The sequence below is a fragment of the Macrobrachium rosenbergii genome, chromosome 27 (genome assembly GCF_040412425.1).
Source record: "Macrobrachium rosenbergii isolate ZJJX-2024 chromosome 27, ASM4041242v1, whole genome shotgun sequence".
In the NCBI taxonomy this organism is placed as follows: domain Eukaryota; kingdom Metazoa; phylum Arthropoda; class Malacostraca; order Decapoda; family Palaemonidae; genus Macrobrachium; species Macrobrachium rosenbergii.
The window spans coordinates 28,972,009-28,999,508 of record NC_089767.1 but is presented as its reverse complement, the minus strand read 5'-3'; the positions used below and the strand labels follow the sequence as shown (position 1 = coordinate 28,999,508).

Below are 27,500 nucleotides of genomic sequence, written 5' to 3'. Positions count from 1 at the left end.
TTTTGTTTTCGGTTTACATTGAGACTTGTACTAAATGCTGTCATTTTCGACCTCCTTTGAATTCCTGTACATATTCATTAGCGAATAGAACCTTCCAGAGCTTCTGTTCGGTAACAAAGGAAACGTTTATGCCACATCTTAAATAAGAAAACCCAAAACAAAAACAACCATAGCTTATAGTGAAAAACTTTTTTTTTTAATTCTAAAAAATCTATCACACAAAAAACATTATGGTAAACGGCAAAGGATGTTGCACCAGCTGTTAGTGAATGGGGAAATTACGGTACCGGATGCAACTTAGTACCAAGGTATAAAGAAATAGATGCTATGGATAGACGAACGCTAGGCAAACATTGTGGATAACTAAAGGTAGAGATAGAAAGTGGTGAAACACAGAATGCCAGAAATAGTTTGCTGGGAAAACATTACGATTCTGAGCAAGAAAACTTGCTAATGATATTAAAACATATTCCATTAGATTCTGATCATCATAACAAGAGGAAAATCGTATTATGCCACACCATGTATCCATTGTGAATAATATTGTTCGCAGATAGTATCTCTTATCAGTTATTCTTTGCATAACTGACATCCTTTTGGTGATTATGGAACAGTCAATTCTGAAGAATTTCATGTTAGAATTGACGCATTACCTCCGACCTGCTATAATTATGCTTCGTGTTCTCGCATACGTCATTCAGTAGTTCCTCCAAAGTTGCTGAAATAAATTATGACTCCTTCAATAAAGGATGCGAGTGCAGAGCTGCATTTGTGTTGCAAGACATTATCATTTCCTCTGTTCTGTAATTGACGTTCGAGCTCTATGTACCAATGACGTCGAAAGCCTTTTCCCGGTCTGTGTTTAGTATTATAATAAATTTTCTATTTTCCTTATAAATCGCTTTTCGGGCTCAGCGATGTTCCCGCATTCCACACACTATCCTTTTTCCAATATGAATATCGGCCAGTTGCTGACCAACATCGCCGAGCCCGAAAAGTGAATTATAAGGAAAAAATAGAAAAGATACTGTATAAGATAAATTCGTTTAATACAGCCATCCTTTTAATAATAATAATAATAATAATAATAATAATAATAATAATAATAATAATAATAATAATAATTAAACAGTAATACGAAGGTGGTTGTAATTTCGCTCCGTATTTTCTTGTTTTCTGTATATTTTCCTTTGCTAAAATGCGGGATAATTGCACAAGTAAACTTCAAATCCTGTCCTTTTATTGCTATTCAGTAATGAGTGTATAAAAAAGGAGCCTGTTTGGAAAGCAGGATACCGTGGGCGGCACTGCATCTGAAAAGACGTCGAACGTCAATTCTGTAACACAGGTAATGAGGCAAAATGCCAACTGCAATCAGCTAAGGGTAAAACGCATAACCTTTTGCAAAACGTATGAGGTTTAGGAAGAAATAACAAGTGCTCGGATCCAAAGTACAAGAGTAAAATGAAATATTTTGTATTTTAGATTAATGAATTTTATAAGACCGCACTTATTTACATTTTAATGATGAAATTGTCCCATAGGGAGTATTTGTCTAGGATATATATATGTATATACAGTACATACAGTATATGTATATATACGAGTATATTGTATATATATATATGTGTGTGTGTATGTATGTATGTATACATATGTGTGTGTATGTATGTATGTATGTATGTATATAGAATCTACAGGCCAGTTTTTACCAGATGCTTATGAGATTGTAATAGCCACAGTGCCCTCTTGACTTCTCGTATTCTTCACACATTTTAGATACGCTTGACATTACAAAGCCTTAGATCCAATGCAAGAAATATGAGGCACTTTGTAGTGAAAAGCTTACCCAAAAAGTGTGAAGAATACGAGAAGTTAAGAGGGCATTTAGGCTATTACAATTACACACACACACACATATATATATACATATATATTAATCAGTAGGCTACAAACGTCCTTTAATATCCAATTCGCTCTACCTCGGAAATAATATATTTTCATATATGTTACCGAAGGGGAATTTTTTAGTTGATAATAAGTTCGTCGTCTTGTGGGCTCGAACCAGCGACGACAAGAACTCAGGACTACAGTGGGCGCATTTTAACCCACGCGGCCAGCAAGTGAGGTATAAGTGGATATCGTCTTCCCATATACAAATCGCCCGTCGAACTCAGGTGTTTGCATTTGGAGACGATATTCACCCACCTCTGCCATGCTAACCACCAGTCGTTTGCCATGCTAACCATAATCATGGCTGCGTGCGTCCTTTGATACAAATGCACTACCTCGGTTAGCATGTTACCGAAGAGGAATTTTTAGTTGAATATCGTCTCCAAATACAAACACAAGAACTCAGGACGATGGCGATTTGTATAATATGGGAAGACGATATAGTGGATATCGTCTTCCCATATATACCTCACGTCGAACTGGTGTTTGTATTTGGGTTAACCAAATATGCGTCCACTGTAGTCCTGGTTCATGTCTTCGCTGGTTCGTCTCAAATACAAACACCTGAGTTCGACGAACTTATAATATCAGACAATAAAATGCCTCCCTGCTTCTGGCTGCGTGGGTTAACATATCCACTGAAAGTTCTTATATTATTTCGAGGAACTTATTATCAACTAAAAAATTGTAACATATGAAAATTATTAAGGACGTTAAAGGACGTTTGTCTTTTACTGATTGAACATGAATCACGGTGATGTGATAAAAAAGTCATAATATGGCTGCGTGCGACAAACGCACTACGTGATTAGCATGGCAAAGTTGGGTGAATATCGTCTCCAAATACAAACACCTGAGTTCGACGGGCGATTTGTGTATGGGAAGACGATATCCATTTATATCTCACTTGCTGGCCGCGTGGGTTAAAATGCGTCCACTGTAGTCCTGAGTTCTTGTCTTCGCTGGTTCGAGCCCATGAGACGACGAACTTATTATCAACTAAAAAATTCCCCTTCGGTAACATATATGAAAATATATTATTTCCGAGGTAGAGCGAATTGGATATTAAAGGACGTTTGTAGCTTACTGACTGAATATGAATCACGGTGATGTGATAAAAAAAAGTCATAATATGGCTGCGTGCGACAAACGCACTACGTGGTTAGCATGGCAGAGGTGGGTGAATATCGTCTCCAAATACAAACACCTGAGTTCGACGGGCGATTTGTATATGGGAAGACGATATCCATTTATCCCTCACTTGCTGGCCGCGTGGGTTAAAATGCGTCCACTGTAGTCCTGAGTTCTTGTCTTCGCTGGTTCGAGCCCACGAGACGACGAACTTATCAACTAAAAAATTCCCCTTCGGTAACATATATGAAAATATATTATTTCCGAGGAAGAGCGAATTGGATATTAAAGGACGTTTTGCTTACTGATTGAATATGAATACTGATTGAATATGAATCACGGTGATGTGATAAAAAAGTTATATATATATATATATATATATATATATATATATATATATATATATATATATATATATATATATATATATATATATATATATATATATATATATATATATATATATTACGGAATGTACGTGAGTACTTATGCGCCTACTACTCTACCAATACGCACGTTACAAAATGATGTTCATAAAAACTATTACTTCGTAAGGACCAGAAGCACTTTAAAATCCCTTTTTCCCCAAGAATTATCATAAGCTATGTTGTCTTTCAATTTATCAGCCACCGGGGAATAAAAAACTGAGAGAGGATAATTATGGGTCAAAGTTTTCATAATGTCTTCCCCTGCTTGCAGTTTATCCTGATTACCATGTAATTTGTTTTGATCATTATAATTATGTTCATTATGACTACCCTCTCTTGAGAGGTGATGGTCATTATCTGTTATATTTTTAGCAGATGCCAATGTTTTAATTTGGTCAAGAAAGTAACACTTTCAAGTGAACGCTGTGGGAAGTTTCCGTTCTTTTTCTTTAATGGGTTTGATATTTTCAGGTTGTCTGGGATAATATGCCCGACTATAATAATTAACCTCTAGATCCATCACATTCTAACGCTGGATTAACCTCTGATTTTTTTTTAGCAATGGAATATAGAATTTAGGCCATAGGCAAACCGCTGGGGCCTATGAGGTCATTTAACGCTGGAAGGGAAAATGCGAGTAGAAAGGTTTGAAAGGTGTAACAGAAGGAAAACCTCGCAGTTGCACTATGAAAAAATTGCTAGGAGAGACTGAATAGTAAGATGGAAGAAACAGAATGTGAATGGAGGTACAGTAAAGGGAATAAATGGGGCTGCATCTGTGGGCCGAAGGGACGCTTCAAAGAACCGTAAGCAATGCTTACAGTGCACAGCGCGAGGTGCACTGATAGCACAGCCCTTATATGGGACTGTTTTTTACTTTATGTTAGGATTTTTTTCTGTCATGTAGCTTTACTGTGAAGTGATGTTTACTAAGTTTGATGAATATATCCAGTATTTAATAATATTTTAGTAACTACTGTATATATACACATATCATAATGATAACTCAGTACACCTTCTAATCCAGGTAGAAGTAGAAATTTTGACTTTGATAATGTTAACTTAGAAATTTTTATGCCGGTATTGATTTTTGAATGAAAAGTGAAGTATCCGCCGAAGTAATAATGTGAACAGAGGAAATAAAAACGGTAAAATGGTCAGTTTTTTTGTATTTTTTCACTGTAAATTCATAAAACCAGGAAAATTTAGGCTAAATTCTAAGTATAACACCAACTTTTCTTACTTTAGTCATAGGAGGAAACAGTGTATCTCTTATATATATATATATATATATATATATATATATATATATATATATATATATATATATATATATATATTAAGAGTTTGTGTGTATGCTACTTGTTTATTTACTGGGTCTTTTATTGCACTCCTTCACCGATCACATCGTTAAAAAAAACTTGTCTGCAAAAAGCAGAATGACAGAAATTCAAATAAATGTACATACGGGTTGTAAGACAATAAAATAGACATTATTCCGGACCGGATTCCAAGATATGAATTTGTTATTCCCTCATTCCCCTTTTCCAGAAATGGCCTTTTCCCCTTTTCTTTGTTTTCCGCTCCCTGTCTTTTCCCAGTGTTCGCGAAGACATATCCTGATGTTTTTCGGTCAATTTAGCTCTTATGACAGCCCTTACCCCGGCAACGCTAAATCATTATATTCAAAGTTCTTTGTCCGCTATGTGTAGGGCTGGCGTCAAAGATCAATTGTTCTTAATTAACCGTGATCAAGGTAAGAAAGAGGTACTTTAATAATAAAGCTCCTTTTTAATTAGTTTGATTTTAAGACAGTCATGACTTTGGAATGAGTGTAGATTTCTCCTAAGGAGAACTTTAAATATTTTGGTCGAATTATATTTGCTAGCGAGGAATATTATTATTAATATTCACAGCAAATTAGTAGTCTCAATAAGAAACGTGTATAACAATGCCCTTCGGAGATTTGAACTGACCAATTATATATACACACTCGACTACTGGGAATGACATCTGAGTCACTTCCTTTACTGCAAACAGATACTTTGGAAATTTCAGCACCTTATCAGGGTCTTACCTTTTAATAAATTCAAAAGTTATTCAAGGCTACAAGCCACAGAGAATATCAGTATAGTTCCTAATTAATATCGAATGTTTAAGGCTAATTACAATATGAAAAAAAAGTAAAACTCGATATGCAAGTGAAGGGCTGAACTCCACGTATGCTGACAAAGAAATTAGACGTAGTTCGTTTAACAGCTTTCAGTTCACTTGGGGTTACTTTTAGAAAGTCAACTGCATGGACACAGTTGACACTTGGTAACCATTTTTAATTATCATGGCCCTATTTGTTGGAAATTTTGAATCTGTTTTCGAAATGTCCTGAGTTGTTTTTAGCAAGATTTTGTAATAATAATAATAATAATAATAATAATAATAATAATAATAATAATAATAATAATAATAATAATAATAGTCTCTTATTCCCGTGTACTTAAAAAATTTTCTCATGAAACCAACTCATATATAATAACACATGTATTTTTAATGTTAAATAAATCTACGACCCGTAACCCAAATGGGCATTATCTCATGAAGGTGGAATAAACTCTAAATTGACTTTTAGAGTCGGTTTATATTTTGTAATTAGGAGTGTTCTATCTTATGCTACGTTCACACATTCACGTATCAAGGCACGCATCCCCCGCACGGCCACGAACGGGGCGGAGCCAGAGAGTACGTAAAAACAACGCAAACACAACGTAAATGTACCGTAAGTACTGTGTAAATGCGGCAGCATGCGGCGCGACCGTTACGGACCAATGCGCCGGGGCAGGAACCTTTCGGCCTGCTCGAAACCCTGCGGGGGTGGCCAGGTCAACTGTCAGGTAGCGTGGCCCGACCCGCAAGCGTCGCCACCCGCGGGCTAGCTGCCACGCCGTTACCTGGGGGCACACGCTGCCCCAGGGCACTGCGTGGCTGTCAGAATGGCGTGGGAGTAGACGCGGCAACGCTGCCGCACCCCCCGCAACCGCGTAGATGTGGCAACGCTTTGACCTGGGATAAAAGGGGCAGGCGGCGCGCTTCCAGGTCAGTGCTTCTCTGGCCAGCATCCTGTTGCTATCTCCCTCAGCGCCTCCGTCTTCGCCGTCCACTGCAGCAGCCAAGATGCCCAAAGGACCCATGCTGAGGACCAGGAAAGGGGCCTGAGAACTCCAGGAGCCCTGGCAGCTGGAGTTCAAAGCCTCCTGAAGCTGATGGTCCCCCTTCAGGCAGCGATGCTGTTGTGCTGCAGCTCGAGGCCGACGAGCTCGTGACGGAGAGCGACCTAGAGGAGGAGGAAGAGGACCTTGCCCTCGCCACGAGCGACCCGCCGCCGCCACCGACGACAACGCCCAAGGGGATGCCGACGCCGACACCGAAGGCACTCCTGATGGAGATGGCCCTACATTTTTTCAAGAAGTCGAGGATGAGTGTGCGCAGGTGTCAGAACAGCTGAGCCTGCACCTGAAAATGGAGGTGCTCGGTGCCATCCAACATTTGCACGGTGCCGTCGAGGCCATGATGACCCACACCATATGACAACGGAGTGTCAGGCACCTGCAGTTCCTGCCAGCCTGTCGGCATCGCAGCAGCAGCGGGCACTCACTGCACAGCAGCTGGCGCTCCTGCAAGCACAGTTGGTGACATCCACACCAAAAGACCTCAGCAACCTGTTACGACATTCCTCAACAATTTGCAGGGCTAATTTATATATGTATTTCCTTTTGCTGTTATGTAATATGTTTTATTTTATATTAAATAAATATATTTTGCAATATCATGTCTAGCTCTATCCTCTGCTCAAATATCATGTATTAATAATAATACAAGTACACAAATAAAAGGCAAAATGAACCCGAATACACTAACATTTCATTATTGACTTTGAAATAAGTTCAAAATTAACATTTGTGCACAGAAGAAAAATGACAACAGGCAAAATATTAGCAAGTCATATAAAATGTCAAAATATCAGGGAGAAGGTAGTTTCAAAAAAAATTTTCATATCAGAATATCAACAATGTAAATGCTAAGAGCAGGTACTTTCAAGAACATAGAATTATCACCTCAGAATTAAAACAATGTAAAGAGAAACTTTCAAAATGATAGAATTATCATATCAGAATAGAAACAATGTTAAGAGAAAGTACTTTCAAAAAATGATAGAATTATCATATCAGAATAGATTTCATGTAAAGAAATTATTAAAAAAGGGCAAAATAACTACATCTTCTTCCTTTTATTTATATATATGTTTGTTTCATATTTATTAAACATACAAATGGGCCCGCCCTATCCTCTTCCCATTTACCAAGTATTGAGAGTAATATATCATGGATTTGAGCAATATCTTTTATTAAATCAATAAAAAACGGAAGTACACAAATGCACAGGGCAAAATAATCCTGAATTGATTTATAAATTCCAAAATTACAGGAACAGAATAGAAACAATGTTAAGAGAAGGTACTTTCAAAATAGAAATATCATATCAGAATAGATTCATGTACAGAAATTATTAAAGGGCAAAAATAACTACAGGTTACGATATGCATGGTTTAACCCCCGCAGCTGAGTTTTAACGTGGGGCCAGCGTGCGTTGCGTACTTTCTGAATTGCTCTGCCACGCTACTTCTGCCTGCGCCGCCGCTTGTTTGTCAGCGTCACGTCACCCTTACGCAGTGCGACATTTGCACTATAATGCGCATGCATCACGCACATCGTCCCGTGACACGTATCCAGTTGGGCGGGGCCTAGCTTTTGTTTCACCAAATATCAGAAGCATTAAATGTGCTTTCTTAATGCCAGTAATAATAAAATTAAAATAAAGGTAACTGTAGCAGTTTTATTTCTTGTCAAAGATTTAATATTTCACGACTTTCAACGACTCAAGAAGAAATTTTAGGCAAATAACAAGCGTTTTTCCAGGTCAGTTATTCTTATGCATGCGTATTTCAATTGTGGCATTAGTGACTGATCCTACATTTTACTCTGGCGCCAGCTTTTGAATATCAGAACAGCATATAAATATATAAATGTATACTATATATATATATATATATATATATATATATATATATATATATATATATATATATGTATATATATAATGTGTGTGTGTATGTATGTATGTATGTATGCATGCATGTATGTATGTATATATAAACAGATTTATATATTATGTATATATATATATATATATATATATATATATATTTATATATATATATATATATATATATGTATATTATATATATATATATATATATATATATATATATATATATATATATATATATATATATATATATATATATATATATATATATATATATATATATATATGTTTGTTGTTGGTGTGCGCGTGTATTTGTATACACAGTATAGTGTCGACACATACTTCTTTTGATAACCAAACCTTCAGCAAAGGAGCCCAGGAAGAGCGGGATTAAAACTAATGCTTTGAGTTTGCCGCCACGGGGCGACATAATGGTCCATTAAAGTGTTGAAAGCCGTTTACCGTTTTTAATGAGTGTCATTCACGAATGACATTCTGCTTAACAAGGTTAATTATCTTTAATACAATGATGGCTTGTTGCGTCGCATAACGAGGTATCAGGTCGATTTTCAACGTCAGAGGTTAATTTGTTTGCTCCAGGCCCTTTCTGAGGGTAATAAGCTTTCGCGTGTCTTCAAGAGCCGGTTTACCTTGGTTTATGGTTTCTTATCTACTTATCAGCGTTTCGTCATGAACTTTTTTTTTATGTTTTCAGTTAATCATGTCGCTTCATAAAATCGTAGCGAATAACAAATTTCGTTCCTAAGATTTTAATCTCATCTACTTTATCGTCTTCTTCTATTATGTTGGCTTTTTGATTGAACTGATTCTGTTCCTCTTTAGCTTTATAGAAAAACTAAATTACCCCTTCCTTCCCTTCAAATTCCATTTAACCCCTTCTTTATGTCCCTTCCTTACCATAGGAAAGGCTTGGACGCTGTTGACCTGGTTTTGGTTTAGGGGTGTGACATTCTCACTTCTTACCGTTAGGAGGTGCAGTCATTCTTAGTGGAAGCTGTGGCTGACTATCTCAGAGATCGGCGTACATTTCATAGATATTTGGATTGTTTTCGTTCCACATGACTGTAAATAATTACTTGTAGTTGCTGGGGTCAAGAGGCGTGGAGATTGATAAAAGATCTTTATATGTATATGTATTTGTATGTGTATATATATATATATACACATATATATATATATATATATATATATATATGTATATATATATATATATATATATACACGTTCAACAGTTATTTAAGTTTTAGGGGTTCGTTTAATTGCTGTAAGGTATTCTACTTTGATTATAATTCGTTCAGCACAAAACGTAGGCCGTTATTACAAGTAGCTAATGTGATTTGTTTTTTTATTCGTGACGTTTTATAGAGAGTTTTCAAGAAAATATGATAATTCTTTGTTCTTCCCTCTCTCGAGTAAACATATATATCCATGTTCCGGAGAGAGGGCGACAGGAAGGTAATCTACAATCTCTTCGGAGAATGAAAACATATTGATCCAAAGCGAATGGAATCTGATCAATATCGAATCCGTCTTCCAGAGGACGGTCAGATTTTTCCAAACCCAATTTCATCACGACAACGAAATCAGTCGGAAGGGAATCCCTCCATTCTTTTCCCTATCTTTTACCTACAAGACACTTTACGACTGCAATGCAAATCACGATTGAAAACAGAAATAAAATCTTCTCTATTTATCGGCTTTATGTTACTGAGTCAACGGGCAATCACATACAAACACAAGTACCCTTTCATTCTATTTTTTCATTACGAAGCTTCGAAGAGATTGATCCGTATGACGTTGTTTTGTGACATGCACATATTAGGCCGATGTATTCAAGCTTAATTTCTAAGTTGCTGTTTTAAAACCTTTTATTTCTCTATTTTACAATTTTTTTATCTTAATTTGCACTAAAAGCCAATGAGCTTCAAGTCAAATGTTTCATTCGCATTATTGAAATAGTAGTCCAGGTACATAATTAATCCCTAACTAAATCTCTCGTATGTGAATGCATGTATATAGACAGTCGGCGTTGTTTGTTATGAAACACCAAGGTCAGCAGTTTAAGAATGATAAAAAAAATCCGTGTTGACATACAAGTACTTAAAGAAAGCTATTGATACAATATATAAAGATGCAATATGCTTATGTGGAAGGTAATTTACAGAGAACAATATGGTTCCTATCTCAAAAGGCTGCGAAAAATAAATCACTATAATGGTAAAATGATCTGCGCCCTTCCATATTATAGAATTTAATAAAAACTGAATGATTTGATAGAAGTGCAGTAAATCTAGACATTGCTTCCTTATTGACAGTCTGCCCTTTTACACCTGGTGGAGTTATCTCAAAGGCAATTACTATTCCAGATATATAGAAATAATTTTTAGGACAGTCTTCCATTTAGTTATTCCTGGTGCTACTATAGACGATATTCGTAGCTTAAGAATTCGAGAGTGCTCTTCATCTCATTCACACTGTCTTAGGTCCCCAGCAACAGAGATGGTTGTTATTAAATTGTTGTCAGTTATCCTTTACCTGTTATTTCTCCCGTTTGAAGATAATTTTTGTATTTTGATTCTTCTACAACATAGTTGTCGGTCTAGAAAATAAAATCGTTTAGTATACAGACAGTGCAACTCTTGTTTTCTCTTATCCAAATTGCAGTGTTCTTAGCTTGAAAAAAAATATCAAACAGATCAGTCAGTAGAGTAATCAAAGGTTTAGTAGGGTTTTAAAATCTAGAAAGGAGTACAGTTATGTGTCTTCTCTGGCATATCTATTGAGCTGCGTGAATGTATATACTTAGTCCTCAGATTCTTCTCTTACCATCAGGTTGTCAAAAGTATATTTCTCCCTCAAATCACTTTCTTCTTTTATTCCATTGCGCCTCTTCTACTCATCAGTTTACCATTCTCTTTGCCTGTTTAAGCCCTAATAATTGTTACTTCCAATCATTGTCCCCTTAATGACATTATTTTCTTATCGTGTGGAGCTTCCTTTTAGTCTTTACCAGTTCATTGTCTGTAGTTTTCCTACCTCCTCACTTACCTTTCCTTTCCAGTTTCTCTTTCCTTTGTGCTGCTCTTTAGCAATCTGGTAACCTCTCTTTTTATACTAGCTCGCTTATTCATTCTTCCTTTGTTATATTTTTCTGCTTCCACCTTGAACATATCGTAAGAACCATCAGCGATTTTTAATGGCAGCTCTCTCTCTCTCTCTCTCTCTCTCTCTCTCTCTCTCTCTCTCTCTCTCTCTCTCTTTGTTTGTTTGTGTGTGGGTGTGCGAGCGAATGTTTGAGTGGGTATCATGCTCATCATGTAAAAATATGCGAGCGCCTTTTGTTTCACCATTCTCATTATTTTCTCTGTTTGGTATAAGACGAGTGGCGGAATTTGGAAGAGCCTCTTTGGCCCCACCTGGCGTCGAAGGCGATGATGATGATGATGATGATGATGATAAGCCACGTCCTACTTAATGGAGTATAGTATATAGTTTGGCAATAGTAATTTAAGTCCCTTGAGAGAGAGAGAGAGAGAGAGAGAGAGAGAGAGAGAGAGAGAGAGAGAGAGAGAGAGAGAGAGAGAGAATTCTGCAATTGCTGGATGGTTTTATATAAAAAAAAATCATGATTTAGAAAAGATCTTACTGTGAAGGCTAAAATGAAGCATAAGAGTAGTGTGTGTGTGTGTGTGTGTGTGTGTGTGTGTGTGTGTGAGAGAGAGAGAGAGAGAGAGAGAGAGAGAGAGAGAGAGAACTTCCTTTTAGGTAACTTCATTTTAGAGGTAAACTCCCCTGGCGCTTTGGACGAAGATGGCTGGTCTATGGACGAAAATGTCTGCCCTTCTTTTCACATAATGGCCTCCATAGTTCGAGCGTGATTGATGATCATCAACAATGGATGAATAAGCGATGTAGAAAGAAAACAAGCAGAGGGCTTGTTTGTGCGTCTGTCTGTCTGTCTGTCTGGCTATTTTTCTCATCGTGTCTGCTTCTCTGCTCATTCCCTGCACTCGGGTTTCCATCGAGTTTCTGCTTCGATTTTCAAAGTGATCAGAAGCTTATGGAAATTGTTGGACTGATATATAAACGGATGGATTCCTCTCTCTCTCTCTCTCTCTCTCTCTCTCTCTCTCTCTCTCTCATCTCTCTTTTTTTCTCGAAGAAATTTCTATTCTTTTTCTTGTGGAATTATTTTTTCTTTTTTCTCGGTAATATTCACCATTTAATCCCTTCTGAATACAGACTCGCCTCGATGGTCTTTTCATTTTACTCCTTTATTCAGAATTTCGTCCATCCAGCTATCCTGATGTCACTGTCTTCATACGCGAAGGAAAATCTTTTATTTTCCCCTCGTGTAACTATTTCTAAACTAGGCTTTTTGGCGTGATAAATTTTCTTTGAACATTACCTTACATTCTGTAATAACTCTTGACTAGCATGCAATATTTAACAAAACCCTAAAGCAGCAGAGAGATTCACATCGATTAGCGAACTCGGCCGCTAAATCTCTCCTATATCGCCTTTAGTTGGCGTAATTCATAACCGCGGTTGTTTTATCTTTGACGGTCGACGTAATAGCAGGAAAGAAAGACGGAAAAACGCGGTAATCCCCTTCCACGCGGATAAATATTTGCCTTGGAATTTTTATCTCCAGGCGGAGCCAGACACGTGGAATACTCGAGCGAAGTTTGGCCACGCTTCTGAAGAGGCCGGTTGAATTATTTACTCTCATTTCTTTCATTTTCTCCGATTGATTTGCCTAATTTTCCTTTCCCTTTTCCACGTTGAATTTACTCCGCTTTCTTTTCGGGGATGTTGTGGATTTTAGAGCATTCTGTTGATTTTCATTTTTTTAAATTTCATCGTCTGCTTAAATTTCTATGAAACTGAAATAAATTCTATCCGACTGATTCCCCAAAACATTTTGAATTGTAATCCCTTTAACTATTTCACCTGCCCTAAATACTGTATTCCTGTTCTCAAATTATTTTAAGTCTTGTTGATAAAGAATTTTGCTATTAATGCTTTCTGATGGCCATTATGTGATAAAAGTTTAATGTAAGAACTGTGAACAGTCTTCTTTTTTTTCTTTTCTTTTAACGTGCTTTTTTCCCCCATTTTTTGTATGGGGTAAGCACGATGCCTTCTTTGAAGGACTTTGATTTGGCTTTGGGGTAGACCGTAGTCTCGATCGGCTGCCCTGCCTGACATCGCTTAGGCTCCGGTAGCGTATGTACGTGTATTGTACCAGTCACCAGCCCCCTTTCTCCCAGCAGCGAGGAGACATTGAGCGGTTACGTCGACAGTTCGAGACGTGTGAGGTGTCTGTTGTTTTTAGATGTTAGAGTGGCTTTGTTTGTAAGAACTGTGAACAGTAAAATCATTGAAAGAATAACTATAAACTAGCAGATGCTTGCTATCGCGCGCATTTGCTAGATCCCATATCCTTACCATACCCATACCCTACCCATATCTGCATCATACCAATACCCATATCCATACCATACCCGTACCCATACCCATATCCTTTCCATACCCATACCCATACCTTACTCATACTGATACTTATACCCATACCCGTATCTGTACCATACCCATATCTGTACCGTGCCCATACTCATATCCATTCCATACCCATATCCATACCCATACCATACCATACCATACCCATATCCATACCCATACCATACCATACCATACCATTCCCATACCATACCATTCCCATACCATACCATTCCCATACCCATACCCATATGCATACCATACCCATACCCATACCCATATGCATACCATACCCATACCCATATCCGTACCGTACCCATACCCACAAAATTTTTGGACAGGGATGGGAAAAGAGACAGGGGAGGGGAGGGGGAAGGGGGGGGACACACACACACACCCACACACACACACACACACACACACACACACACACACACACACACACACACAACACATAACACACACAGCACACACAGAAAGGCAGCCAAGGAAATTAATAGATTGTTTTGCACTTCCAAGTTGTATGACTTTTGCAGGATGTTTTGACTGGCTACTCGTTTGGTAGGAGACATTTTGGTAAGGGCTATTTATGACTGGAAACTCTCTCTCTCTCTCTCTCTCTCTCTCTCTCTCTCTCTCTCTCTCTCTCTCTCTCTCTCTCTCTCTGTCGTAGCCTCGTAGTTTCCTATCACCCTACTATATAATTTACACTTTATTATCAGTGCCCCACTCTCTCTCTCTCTCTCTCTCTCTCTCTCTCTCTCTCTCTGTCGTAGCCTCGTAGTTTCCTATCACCCTACTATATAATTTACACTTTATTATCAGTGCCCCACCTCTCTCTCTCTCTCTCTCTCTCTCTCTCTCTCTCTCTCTCTCTCTCTCTCAAGATTCAATATATTTGCCAGATCCCTTTACACCAGAATCCATATGAAACTTGAATTGGAAATGTATATGATACTTGCAATAACCATCCTCTACTACCATTGCAATATGTGGAGAACTATTGCAGAGCAACTCGTCTTTTGATATTTCATAGTCTTGTTCGTGATGTATTTCGCTTCTCTTTCAGAGGAAAGAAACTGGGAAGTCAGTAAATTCATTTTAAGGTACCTTCCAACATCATCTTTTCATCACTGCATGGACATTTTCCTTCTTTAAAGAAGAATTGCAATAATAACTAGACATGTGAACCTGCTGTGAATGTTTGTTGATGTCTCAGAAACATTTGCTTTCTGAATAAAATAATTTGAATCTTTGGATTCATCTTAACCCATCTAAGGCACTTTTCATCTTGTACAATTTTGACGAGTTTTGTCAACATCTTTGTAATTTCAATATCTGAGGTTCTTTTCTGTTCAGAACAGAAGTAACTATAGGTGAATGGTATAAAAATTGTTATAGTTTTACCGTTTCTCCAAAACGCCTGAAATTGGAACTTTTTTTTCATGCCACATAATCCACCATTTCGATAAAACACACAATGCTTTGAGGTGACAAATGATTGTTAATCAATCGGCGAGTCAGATAATATCGTAAATGTTTGTTAATGATTATAAATAAAAGAGATATCTGTATCATATTCGGGGTAATTTTCCAAAATCGTTTTGGAACAAATAACCAGTGTTAATTAAGACAGACAAGTTTGATAATATTTAGCATTGTTATATTGCTTCCATTGCTATCATCACTCAGTAATGCAGTAGAATGCAAAATGAGTATTGCATATTTTTTCTCTTTTGTTTACTCTAGTCACGGCAAAACTAGATGAGAAAATGTCAAATAAATACTAACCTAGTAACTGACCTTTCGAGTCGTGGCTTATTTTTTAGTTAGGCTGGAAAATACTGGTCAGTGTCTTTCATTCAACTCATTCACTATTCAGTGTCTTTATTCAGCTCTGTATAAACTGCGACAAGGTTATATCTTTTTCATAACTTTCATCTTACTGTGTTTCTCAAGATCTCTTTTCGTTCAGACTAGCGACTATCTGTTCTATATCTCACTTTATTTTTTCCGGGTTTAGTATTTCGTCTAGGGTGGTTTTAAATTATCTTTAAAAGGTACTTTTTAAAATTCTGGAGAAGCCAGCATATTTTAGTTCTTTGAAAAATAACAAAATGCACTTTACTTTATGGAAGTATGAACGTGTAGGAAGAATTTTAGAGTGAATCGTTCATTTTGGGGGGTTGGGGGAATGCTTTGTTAGGAGATGCGTTCCCAACTATAAAAGAAAATAATGCACACACAATCAAAAGTCCACAATCAAATATGTATTTATATATTGTATATATATACATAAAGAAAGTACATGTATACATATATAAATGTATATATATATATATATATATATTGTATATATATATATACATATATATACATATATATACATATATATATATATATATATATATATATATATATATATATATATATATATATATATATATATATATATATATATATATATGTATATACATATACATACTGTACTGTACATATATATATATATATATATATATATATATATATATATATATATATATATATATATATATATATATATATATATATATATATAAACTCACATATTATATATATAAACACACTCACTCATTTCACGGGCTGATACTTAAACCCAGTGCATGAAAAATCAGGAGGGAATTCAGCGGCAGCCTTGTATTTGAGAGCGAATTCAAAAGCGATTAGGATGAGGCATAAAAGCACGCACCGACCATTACCTAAGATTTGCAGGGAAATCTGGAATAGTGTTGAATAGGATGTAGGAGAACAATCGATTTCCAAAGGGGATTCAATTCCATTATGTGGATTGCGAAAACTGTTCGATAAAATTAAAGGGATTTCCAGAATCCACAGATTTCTGGTAATACAGAGAGAAGAAGGGGGAACTTGAAACAGAGGCCGTGCGTTTATTGCTGATGTTTTTGAGGTATTGTGTGAGCTTTTTTTTTTCTTTCCGATTATCTTTTAATTCTGATACTTTCTTTTCATTGGGATTTTCTGTGTTTATTTAGTATCCATCTTAAAGGGAGTTAATTTCTAGAATAGTTCGCTACATGTACAGCTAAGACACTGATTATATTATGGAATTACTGGATGCGAATTTTATCTCTCTCTCTCTCTCTCTCTCTCTCTCTCTCTCTCTCTCTCTCTCTCTCTCTCTCTCTCTCTCTCTCCTTCTTGTCGTTTTGAATATAACGTTTGCTTTCTTAATTTATAAACGAAAATACAAGTGATATCCTGACGGCAGTGGGTCGTGCAAAATGTATATAACAGAAACATTGAAATGTTATGCATAATGTAGACAACATTCCTTTCTAGAGCGAACCATCAATAGTTCATTGAACTTGCTCTGAATATTCACCCAGACGGTGATGATCACTTTTATATAAAGAAAAAATGGTGCAGACATTCAAGTCGGTATACACACAAACACCCACAACCACACCCACACCCACCCACACACACACACATATATATATATATATATATATATATATATATATTTTGTATAATATATGTATATATATTTTATATATATATATATATATATATATATACATATATATGTATTATATATATGTATATATAACTAAATGTATGTATGGATGTACGCATGTGTTTGTTTGTGTTCGTCACTAGGTTTGTGTCTGAGTGTGTCCTTTTTACATCGATATGTATACATTTGACCGTTATGATTAAAAATTGTGTAATTCCTTATAAGAGCAATAATTTTACTTTGTAAACAACAGTAACCTTTATGCCTTAAACTTCAACGATGATAGATATATCGTTTGTTTCCCAAAAGCGCTTGTAGCAGTTATTAGTCTTGCATCATATTTGGCAGTAAGTTTTATTTATTATCCACCAGTCCTAGACTTAACCATTGCTATTCATGTCAACAGATATTGATTGAATAGTTTTAAACGATCAGCTCAAGTGGTAACAAATTTGTGTGTTCACCAGCCTTTGTCCTTGAAGACTTACAGTAATCATGGCGTTGTTATTAGCAGATTCCGCCTTTCCCTCGCATTGTAGCGCGAAACGCTTTTGATTCTGGCTTCTCTGTTGATTGGGGGAGCGCTTGTGTTTTGAAAAGCGAAACACCCAGCACTTCCTTTCACCGCCAGGCACGATAAGCAGGAGCCAGGAACAGGTAAAATATAGGAGAGCAAATAATCCTCGGCTCGTAATTAACTCGCACCTTTGATGGAGGCTTTCCTGTATCCTGAGCGCAACCCGACATCAAAGCGAACGATTTTTGTCTTTGTGTTCTTCGTCTCTCCTGTATCAAATGGCGATTTGTTCTGGAACTAACTGAAGCTAGGAACGTTTAATGTAGGTTTATTGTAGGATATTTAGATAAAGTAATCGATCGCACTACACCTAATTATATCCGTTGTTGGCTAAGTGTACAAAACATCATCTTGTAAAGGCGTGTGGCAGTTTGTATTTTTCTGCATATGAATAAATCAAATGAGAGTATGAAACATAAATGGTTTGGCTTTTATTTTTTTGCCTTTATCAGTATAGGGGAGCTCAGTTTAACTTTCTGTAGGTGATTCCTATTACTTACGTTTTACCACTGTTAAACCCTTGTGGTACTATAAATTGATTTGCAAATACGCCAGTAGGAATTGCATATTCATATAATTTAAGACAGGATCATGTTTACAACGAATAAGACAGGAATTACAATGATATTTAGTAAAAATATTTGATCCTGTGTTAAATTTTGATTGTGTCGTTGTTGCCATTACTATTTCCTATTTTCCTTACAATGTTAAATTTCTCATTTTTCTTACGATAGAAGCCTCTAAAATACGCTGTTTGTAAGTTACTGTAAGTGTGAAGCTGAGAGATGGTAATTAAACTACTTATATTTGCCTTTAGCATTCAAGCATCTTAGGGCTTTCGTATGCTTATCGGCTACATCAGCGCGTTACTATGTACCGTAACTTCGAAATAAGGAGGTGCTCGTCACCATTCGAACCAGGAGAGTTTTGGGGTGATCTGTTAAAGGTCCCATTCGATAATTAATCTCGACTGCTCCTCAGTATACTTAATAATCTAAATTAGGAGCTCGAAGAATTTGAATTAAACTCTCTCTCTCTCTCTCTCTCTCTCTCTCTCTCTCTCTCTCTCTCTCTCTCTGCAGGTGTAAAACTATAGTTAATTATATTTTTTCATCATTCATTCATAATACTTTAAGGAAATCCAGGAGGTTATAAACTAAAAATTAACATTAACTTCGTCCCTTGTTATCACCCAATAAAAAAAATCATTATTAAGTTTCATCAGAATTCTTCTCGGAGCATCGTATGGAAACTTGAAGGAACTTCAGTCACAAAACTCCAAGTTTTTACGTCTCTGTCGGGAGTTCCTGCCTGTAATCCCTTCCTCAAACCACAAGGTCTCACTATTCCCTAATTTAGTAGTAATTAATCGATTATTTTACAATAAGGGGGATATGGCAATGGGAGTTGGGAGGGGGAGAGTAAGTGGGAGTAGTGGGAAGGGTGAAAAAGTGGGGATGGAGTAGCAATGTGACAATGAAGATGGACTGATTCGCAGAAGTTCGTCGGCTGATGAGATCTTAATGAGAGGCCATAAAGCCTCCTGATGAAAAGGCCATTCACAGTGGCGAGGCTTTACGCGTCTTGGCCTCGTGCTTCCCTTTTAAGGTTTGCAGATGTGTTTTTAAGACTTCTGTCTGGCCGTCTGAGATAGGTAGCCATTAAAAAGCATTAAATGAAATTGCACAAAAATTTTACTAATTTTTTCCGGAGCTTTAGTTGAAGGTAACAAAAGGTAACATGTAATAAATAAATGAGCAAAATGATCACACCCTGTATACTATGCAAGAATTATTTTGTATTATACCCAGCTTTTGAAAAATAATTTATTTCATTGCACTTCATTTCACAACCAAAATTCATTGCGTACAGTGGTACTTTAAAGAATACGTTGGACCAGAACACAGGAGAGACAGAGTGTTTGTGTTTCAAAATAGTGAATCAAGCAGCAGGTGCGCATAATGGGAAGTATTTGTAAGACGCTCCGTCAGGTATAACATTAAAGCGTCAGAGAAAGAGGAATAAATTTATACGTTCATAAAGCTCCTGTATCTCAACTGAAAACCAGAAGACCTTTGCAAAAAGCAATTGCTTTACAGAGAAATTTGAAATTGGCATGAACAGTTAAATTTTATATCAAACCAAATCAATTTGCATAATTATTCAGGAGCTGCTCTCTTGTATAAAAGAAAATATAACAGTGAGGTTTATCCTATTTTGAACTGTGTGCCACCTGGAAAAGAAAATAATTAGGCAGCAAATATCCAGACTTAATCCTCCAGGCTTGTGCGGGAAATCTTGTTTTGAAATGCGTTTTTTCGACTTTATGTTCAAAATGTTTACTAATAAGATAAAGAAATTTTGGAAAAATGGTAGCCATTCCAATAAGCACCTGCAACAGTGTAATCGTGAATTTCAGCCCACGACACTTTTCCTTTCTTTATACACACACACACACACACATATATATATATATATATATATATATATATATATATATATATATATATATATATATATATATATATATATATATATATATATATATATATATATATATATATATATATATATATATATATGTGTATATATGTATATATGTATATATGTATATATATATATATATATATATATATATATATATATATATATATATATATATATATATATATATAATGTTGCCTAGCTTTTCCTTTATACATATTTTCCTTTTTATTTTAGTATTATTCTTTCATTTCACTTGGTGAGTGTGTGTCTCTTCGTTCTTTTGACCTATATCTTTTGTGGTCCTTTATTTTTCTTGTTTTATGTTCATTTATATACTTATTTTTAACGCTGCATTGCCATTTTTGTGAATTTTAATTTTAATTTTTATTATCTCGGTATTATAATAGTAGTGCAAATTATTTTCTTTTTTTATCCTTGAAAATGTGACGTGTCATGAAACCTTGGCAATAAATTTTATATATGTTTGTGTTTATAAATATATATATATATATATATATATATATATATATATATATATATATATATATATATATATATATAAAATATAAAACTAAGCATAATAGACCTTTCTATGAAAGTATACTTGGAACCAATAAAGGATGAAGTTTTTTGCGGGTGTGTCGTTAGTTATGTTGTGTGTTCGTATCTCCTATGCATCTTGGATGCGAGTTCAACCCCTTGAGGAGTGGAACTGGTTATGTCTCTTGATAACCACAATGACCTCTTAACGTCTCAATTTCTTTACACCTCCTGTATACGCTTATAGTTACTAAGTTTGTCATCCAAGGAACGAAATGAAATTCTGGCGCCTCTTAACCTGAAGTGGTTAACGTTAACCTCGTTTTGATATACCTAGTGCCGGTTCGAATCCTACCGCGGGTTTCGGAAATTCTTCATTTGGTTCTTAATTTCGATCTTAGGCTTTTTAGTAAGTGTAAAGAAATCGAGAAGTTAAGAAGTCATTGTCTCATATATATATATATATATATATATATATATATATATATATATATATATATATATATATATATATATATATATATATATATATATATATATATATATATATGAGACAGTTAACTCTTAACTTCTCGATTATATATGTATGTATATATACAATACATAATATTTAAATTTATATATGTACGCATGTATACATATAGATATATGTGTATATATATGTATGTATATACGAGTATATAATTTTTCTCCATTCTTGTTATATTACTCTTCAAAGTAAAGTTCGAATATCCTTCAATTCGAGTAGATAAATTTAAAAGGCAGTATCCATTCATCACCACTCACAGTTTTTTTAATACACTGAAACACAGCTTTTTATAGAAACAAATTCAAATAAAATAAATAAAAAAAGCACCCAAAATTTTCCCTTACCCATGGCTGCCGTTTTTCGGTGCCCTTCATTACAGGAACTCCAACATGACGTCCAATTAAAAACACAATCAATCTGTCAGTCAATTAGTGACAGAATTCAAATTCAGCCTCGTCGAAGGGTAGCAAAACTGCCATTTATTATGGCGTCACAGTGTTGTCTCTCGGTTGATGATTAATTGAAAAGCTGACAAGGAAATGATGACGAAGATGATACAGAAGGAAAGAGAAGAGGCACGTGTGGAAAAAATGATAATGCAAAGTAATAAACGCTAAGGAAATGAAGAGAAACGTGAAAAAATAACTTGAGGAGATGATAAATATTTAGATGTTGATACGATGCTTTGGAATGGAAATGCGTGAAATTACCTCTCTCATGTCTTCCTTTACTTTTATTAAGACGCCTTCATTATATCTTCAAAGGTAGACGAGGTATACATAATAAAAGGCATTTTCATGTATTATCGCGATGAGAAATCAAAGTGAAATGGAATACTTTACGAAGCAACGTCAGATGAAGAAAGAGGTCAGATGGACTGGTATGATGTTCAGAGAAGTTTTGTTTTAAAGTAAATTTGCATAATATGATGAAACTGGAAATGACTTTGGTCATCAGACCCGCGATGCCAAACACACAATTGTTGCAAATCCCGTTTGCTCATATATCAATACATGTAATTTTGTTATCGATGGTATGGCTTTTTTTTTTTTTTACAAACAGTATTCTTCCATGAATGCTTTTAATGTGACATGAACTTTCTAAATTACCCAAAACATTCCTCTCTCTCTCTCTCTCTCTCTCTCTCTCTCTCTCTCTCTCTCTCTCTCTCTCTCTCTCTCTCTCTCTCTCTCTCTCGTGTCACTGTGATTTAAATATGATTCCACAGTCTTCTCGACGTTGTCACCAATCTTCAGGAAGTAACAACAATTATTAATAGCAGCCGAGAAAAATGTGGCCAAAAGGTATCAAAGACGTTTAGGCAAAATGACAAGTATCTAACTACAATGCAATAGTAATTTTATTTCACTGCTAATCCCACTGTCAATCCCAAAGTAAGACAAGTGACACTGTAGTCATGGCGTTCCATCTAGCTGACCACTGACCAGCTAGGAAGTAGTGGAAGTCTGTAACAGTACAGACCAAAATAGGTAATTTTTTATGGCTTAAAAATCATAATACACTGTCATCTTGGTTTCCTCTCCGCCACAGACAGTTAGAAGAGGGATGACATACTGCTAACCAACATAAAATGAAAATCATGTCATTGGCGTTTATCCTTATATTGGTGCCAAATCCTTTATTAAGGTTTGCTAAGTCATGTTTATCGATGGCACGTAACAAGATATGATTCGCAACACGTTTTATATATATGATAATGGACATAATTATGAATATGCTCCTCCATCACAGCTATGAAAGTACTCAGAACAAAGGAAAACGCAAAGACCGAAATCCTTCATTATTAAGAACTCGGGCTTCATCATACATGTTTGAATGTATAGGCTAAGATAATGTGTAAACTGAAGCCCTGATAAATTCTAGGCCCAATGAAAAAATAAGGATGTAAGATGATATACTAAAAGATAAGAATGGTGGGGATTCCTTATCAATTGATAGCCTCACTTCATAGTGATGACGACTATAAGAATGATGGAAATACAGAATAAAAGGGAGGAAACCAAAGTGAGGAGTCATGCACCAATCCAGGAACACTTAGCCTCAACGATGTTATTTATAGAAAACTGGTATGAATTTTGTTTGAGAAGAGTATCATTTCTGTACTACGGAATGAATAAAATAGAATCAGTTTTAATAACAGGTCACTTGTTTCGAAAATAAAAGATCACATTATACGTTATCATATTATACGTTACCAGGACGTGGCTCATTCAAGAATTTCAGTGTATAGTTTGTCAGTGAAGGAGGCTCAAGATTCATTTGTCATGGTTTAATATATGGAAAATATATGCAAATGAATATGTGAAAACACCTCTAAGGAAAATGTTCTTCAGATATTATGAGAGACGGGTACGCAGTCATCACTAAACACGAGTGAATATGAAGTTTAATTAGATAAATGATCTGACATTTGCCGTGAAATATGAAAAGACTATAAAACATATGTAAAAAATAGTTGATGGTAAAAAAGAAAAAACTAAAGAAAAAATATTTTGCTTATATATCCTAAAGTTGATGAGAGAGAACTTGAATACAAGATTAATGAACTTTGACCTTTGAAAGGAGAACTGACATCTGACATTTCGCTTCAATGGGGCAAACGTAAATAAATTGAACTGTCGTGAGGCCATAGAAATTTCTATAAAATTCTCTAGAGAAAACCTCTATTTGAGAATGTCGTCATCAAACGTATACCTTTCTAATTCAACGTAACCATATCATTAGATTAACCTTAGCCCTAAGTCATATAAACTTTGATTCAGTAGATGTTATTTAACATTTCTAGTCGAGTTAAATGTCACAGAGGCATTCAGGTAATCTATGGCTTCAGGCTAACAACAGTGAGTTATATAATATGAAACCCAGAAATGGGAAATCGGGAGAGCACTATGTCAACACGATTTCTGGGGAGTTACAGCAAATATTAAAATATATCTTATCGTTATCAGACAACGGAACATACCATCACTTGTATATTAATACAGTATCTATCTATGAATCTGCTATATATATTAAATATATATATATATATATATATATATATATATATATATATATTATATATATATATATATATATATACTGTATATATAAATTTCTGACTCACATCAGGATCGAACCCAGGCCTTGATGTGAGTCAGAAATTTATTTCTGTTCCACACGTGATTGTTTGTTGATTATTTTTAATATATATATATATATATATATATATATATATATATATATATATATATATATATATATATATATATATATATATATATATATATATATATATATATATATATATATATACACATACACACACACACACATATCCATCTGTCTACCTATCTATCTCTTTGTCTAATATATGTATGTAAATATATGTGTATATATATATTATATATATATATATAATATATGTATATATATTCTTAGGCTACCTTTGGAACTGGCAATCAGCCAAAGCCGACTGCACCTTCCAAAGTGGTCAAGTGGCGCAGCTCTTGACTCAGGTTTCCAAAGTTAGTGCATCACATCCGGTTCACATGCCACTGGTCCCAGCCTTTAGGTTTTAACTGGTCTACCCAGGTGTTATAGGCAACAGTGTTTGCTGGGGTCAAGAAAATCGTCTTGGTCTAGTAACCTCATTCCTAAAGACTTCCGGTGACGTTCTGTCCCGATGAATGTTTGTTCAACAAACGTCACAGACTCTCTTCTCCTGAAGGTTTCGCTAGTCTTCTTATTGCTAACCAGTTTTGATTATTTTATTTCATTGTTTCTTTGGCCTCTCATTAGGCTGGCGAAAAACAACGTTATTTACTTTATAAAGCGCTTTATTAGTAAAGTTTTCTACACCAGCTAGAACTGTTAGGAAACAGAAATTTCCCGTCATTAATGAGTACTACAATTGTATTTATTCGTGACTTTGATTTGTTTATATAATTGGTAAGTGTGCATGTGAAATCATGCTGAGAATTTTTATTTATAAAACAGTAAATTGTTCGTTCAGACAACGGGTTTGAGTATCATTAATTACATAAATGTATTTTCTAAATAGCTAAACAACTGTGAAAAGCTTAAGAGTAAACGCATGAGTTTTACATTTCAGAAATCGCCCACCAGTGATTTTTTATAACCTTCAAACTTCTGCAGTGATTCTGTACTGCAGTGTAACGTAAAATTAGTAAATGAAATTGGGCCATCTGTAGCTTTGTTACAGATTATCAAACACTCGTAGCAAAGGAATAATAATATTTAGTGCCACAAAAGATACAGATAACTACTTTCCTCCCTTGTCTCCAGACTTCTTTCCCTTTATTTGAGCCTTGCATCTTTCTAAAAAAAAGTAATCCTTTTACGTTACCTGTATGCTCAGGGAAATGTGCTTCTTTAACTCATTTGTAACCAGACGCATTGGAAAAAGATTTGCATGCAAATGGGTCTCATATCCTGACATGAGGCCCGGCACTGTTTAGGAATGAAGTAGCTACATTTCTTATCGGAAACAGTTTTTCTAAACAAAAAAAAAAAAAAGTCTGGAGATGGTTGACCTGTTGGTTGTATAATGCGCAGTGTTCCGCTCTAAAAACTTATATATGAAATAAACAAAAATTTTCGCTAAAAGGCACGGAAAATAGTAAATCTTATTTTTTTATATAATTGCTTTAGTAATTGTCTTCAGAGCACTTTTAAAATAAAAAAGATTGTTATGGCTGGCGACTCAACTTACAAGAAATTATCTAATTTCTGTCTCTTTATGAATCAAAGCTCGAGATAATTTTCCGGGAAACGTGTGGCTAATTTAAGTTGAATGAAAGCTATGTAATAACTGATGAGTTATGAGGAAGCATAATGGGGGTTGAGAAAACTCATGGCTATTTTATTGCGTTCGAATATCATTCAGGAAGAGAAAAAAAAGCTATTATGAGAGCAATTAGTGTAAGTAGATTCGATACACAAACACACTCATAACACACATACACACTCGCACACATACACACACACACAACCTCACACACACATATACATATATATAATATATATAGTGCAACACATTTATATATATATATATATATATATATATATATATATATATAAATATATATATATATATATATAACATAAATATTATTCATATAATTTTTTCCTGAAGCTAAAACTGTTAAAATTGTGTTTGCCAGCATGCCTTTGGGAATAGGCTCAGCTTACATCTAGATGCTCAATAACAACACAGTGAGCTTAAAATTAACGAAGCACTATTGTTATGTTTGATTGAAGAACAAACTCAACAAGGACAACAAGAACAAGAACAGCAATTATATTAATAAAGTTCAACTTCAAATCATTATCCCTTTTCTTGACTGTGGTGACTTGCAGTAAACTAGGATTTTTCTGAATACGAAAAGGTAAATTTTTGTAGAAAGAATAAGAAACAAATATCTAGAGTCAGCACTTGGATGCGACGGTCAAGTAATATGTGTGTGTGTGTGTGTGTGTGTGTGTGTGTGTGGAGGGGATGGGGTGCTGGGAAGGGGTTGCGTGTTATCAACCATCGAAAAATTTTGGACGAATGACTCTCCTCTACTCGCAACCCTACAACATACAAACCTCTTTACTTTATTTACAAAGAGAGAGAGAGAGAGAGAGAGAGAGAGAGAGAGAGAGAGAGAGAGAGAGAGAGATCAACACCTTTTAGTAATGACAAATTGA

At 35.2% G+C, this 27,500-nt stretch overlaps 1 long non-coding RNA gene across 1 annotated transcript in view; it reads left to right on the top strand.

The window, feature by feature from the left end:
- Positions 1–27,500, top strand: part of LOC136853514 (uncharacterized) — a 592,216-nt gene that overhangs the window by 202,602 nt on the left and 362,114 nt on the right. The gene's annotated exons all lie outside the window — the stretch shown is intronic.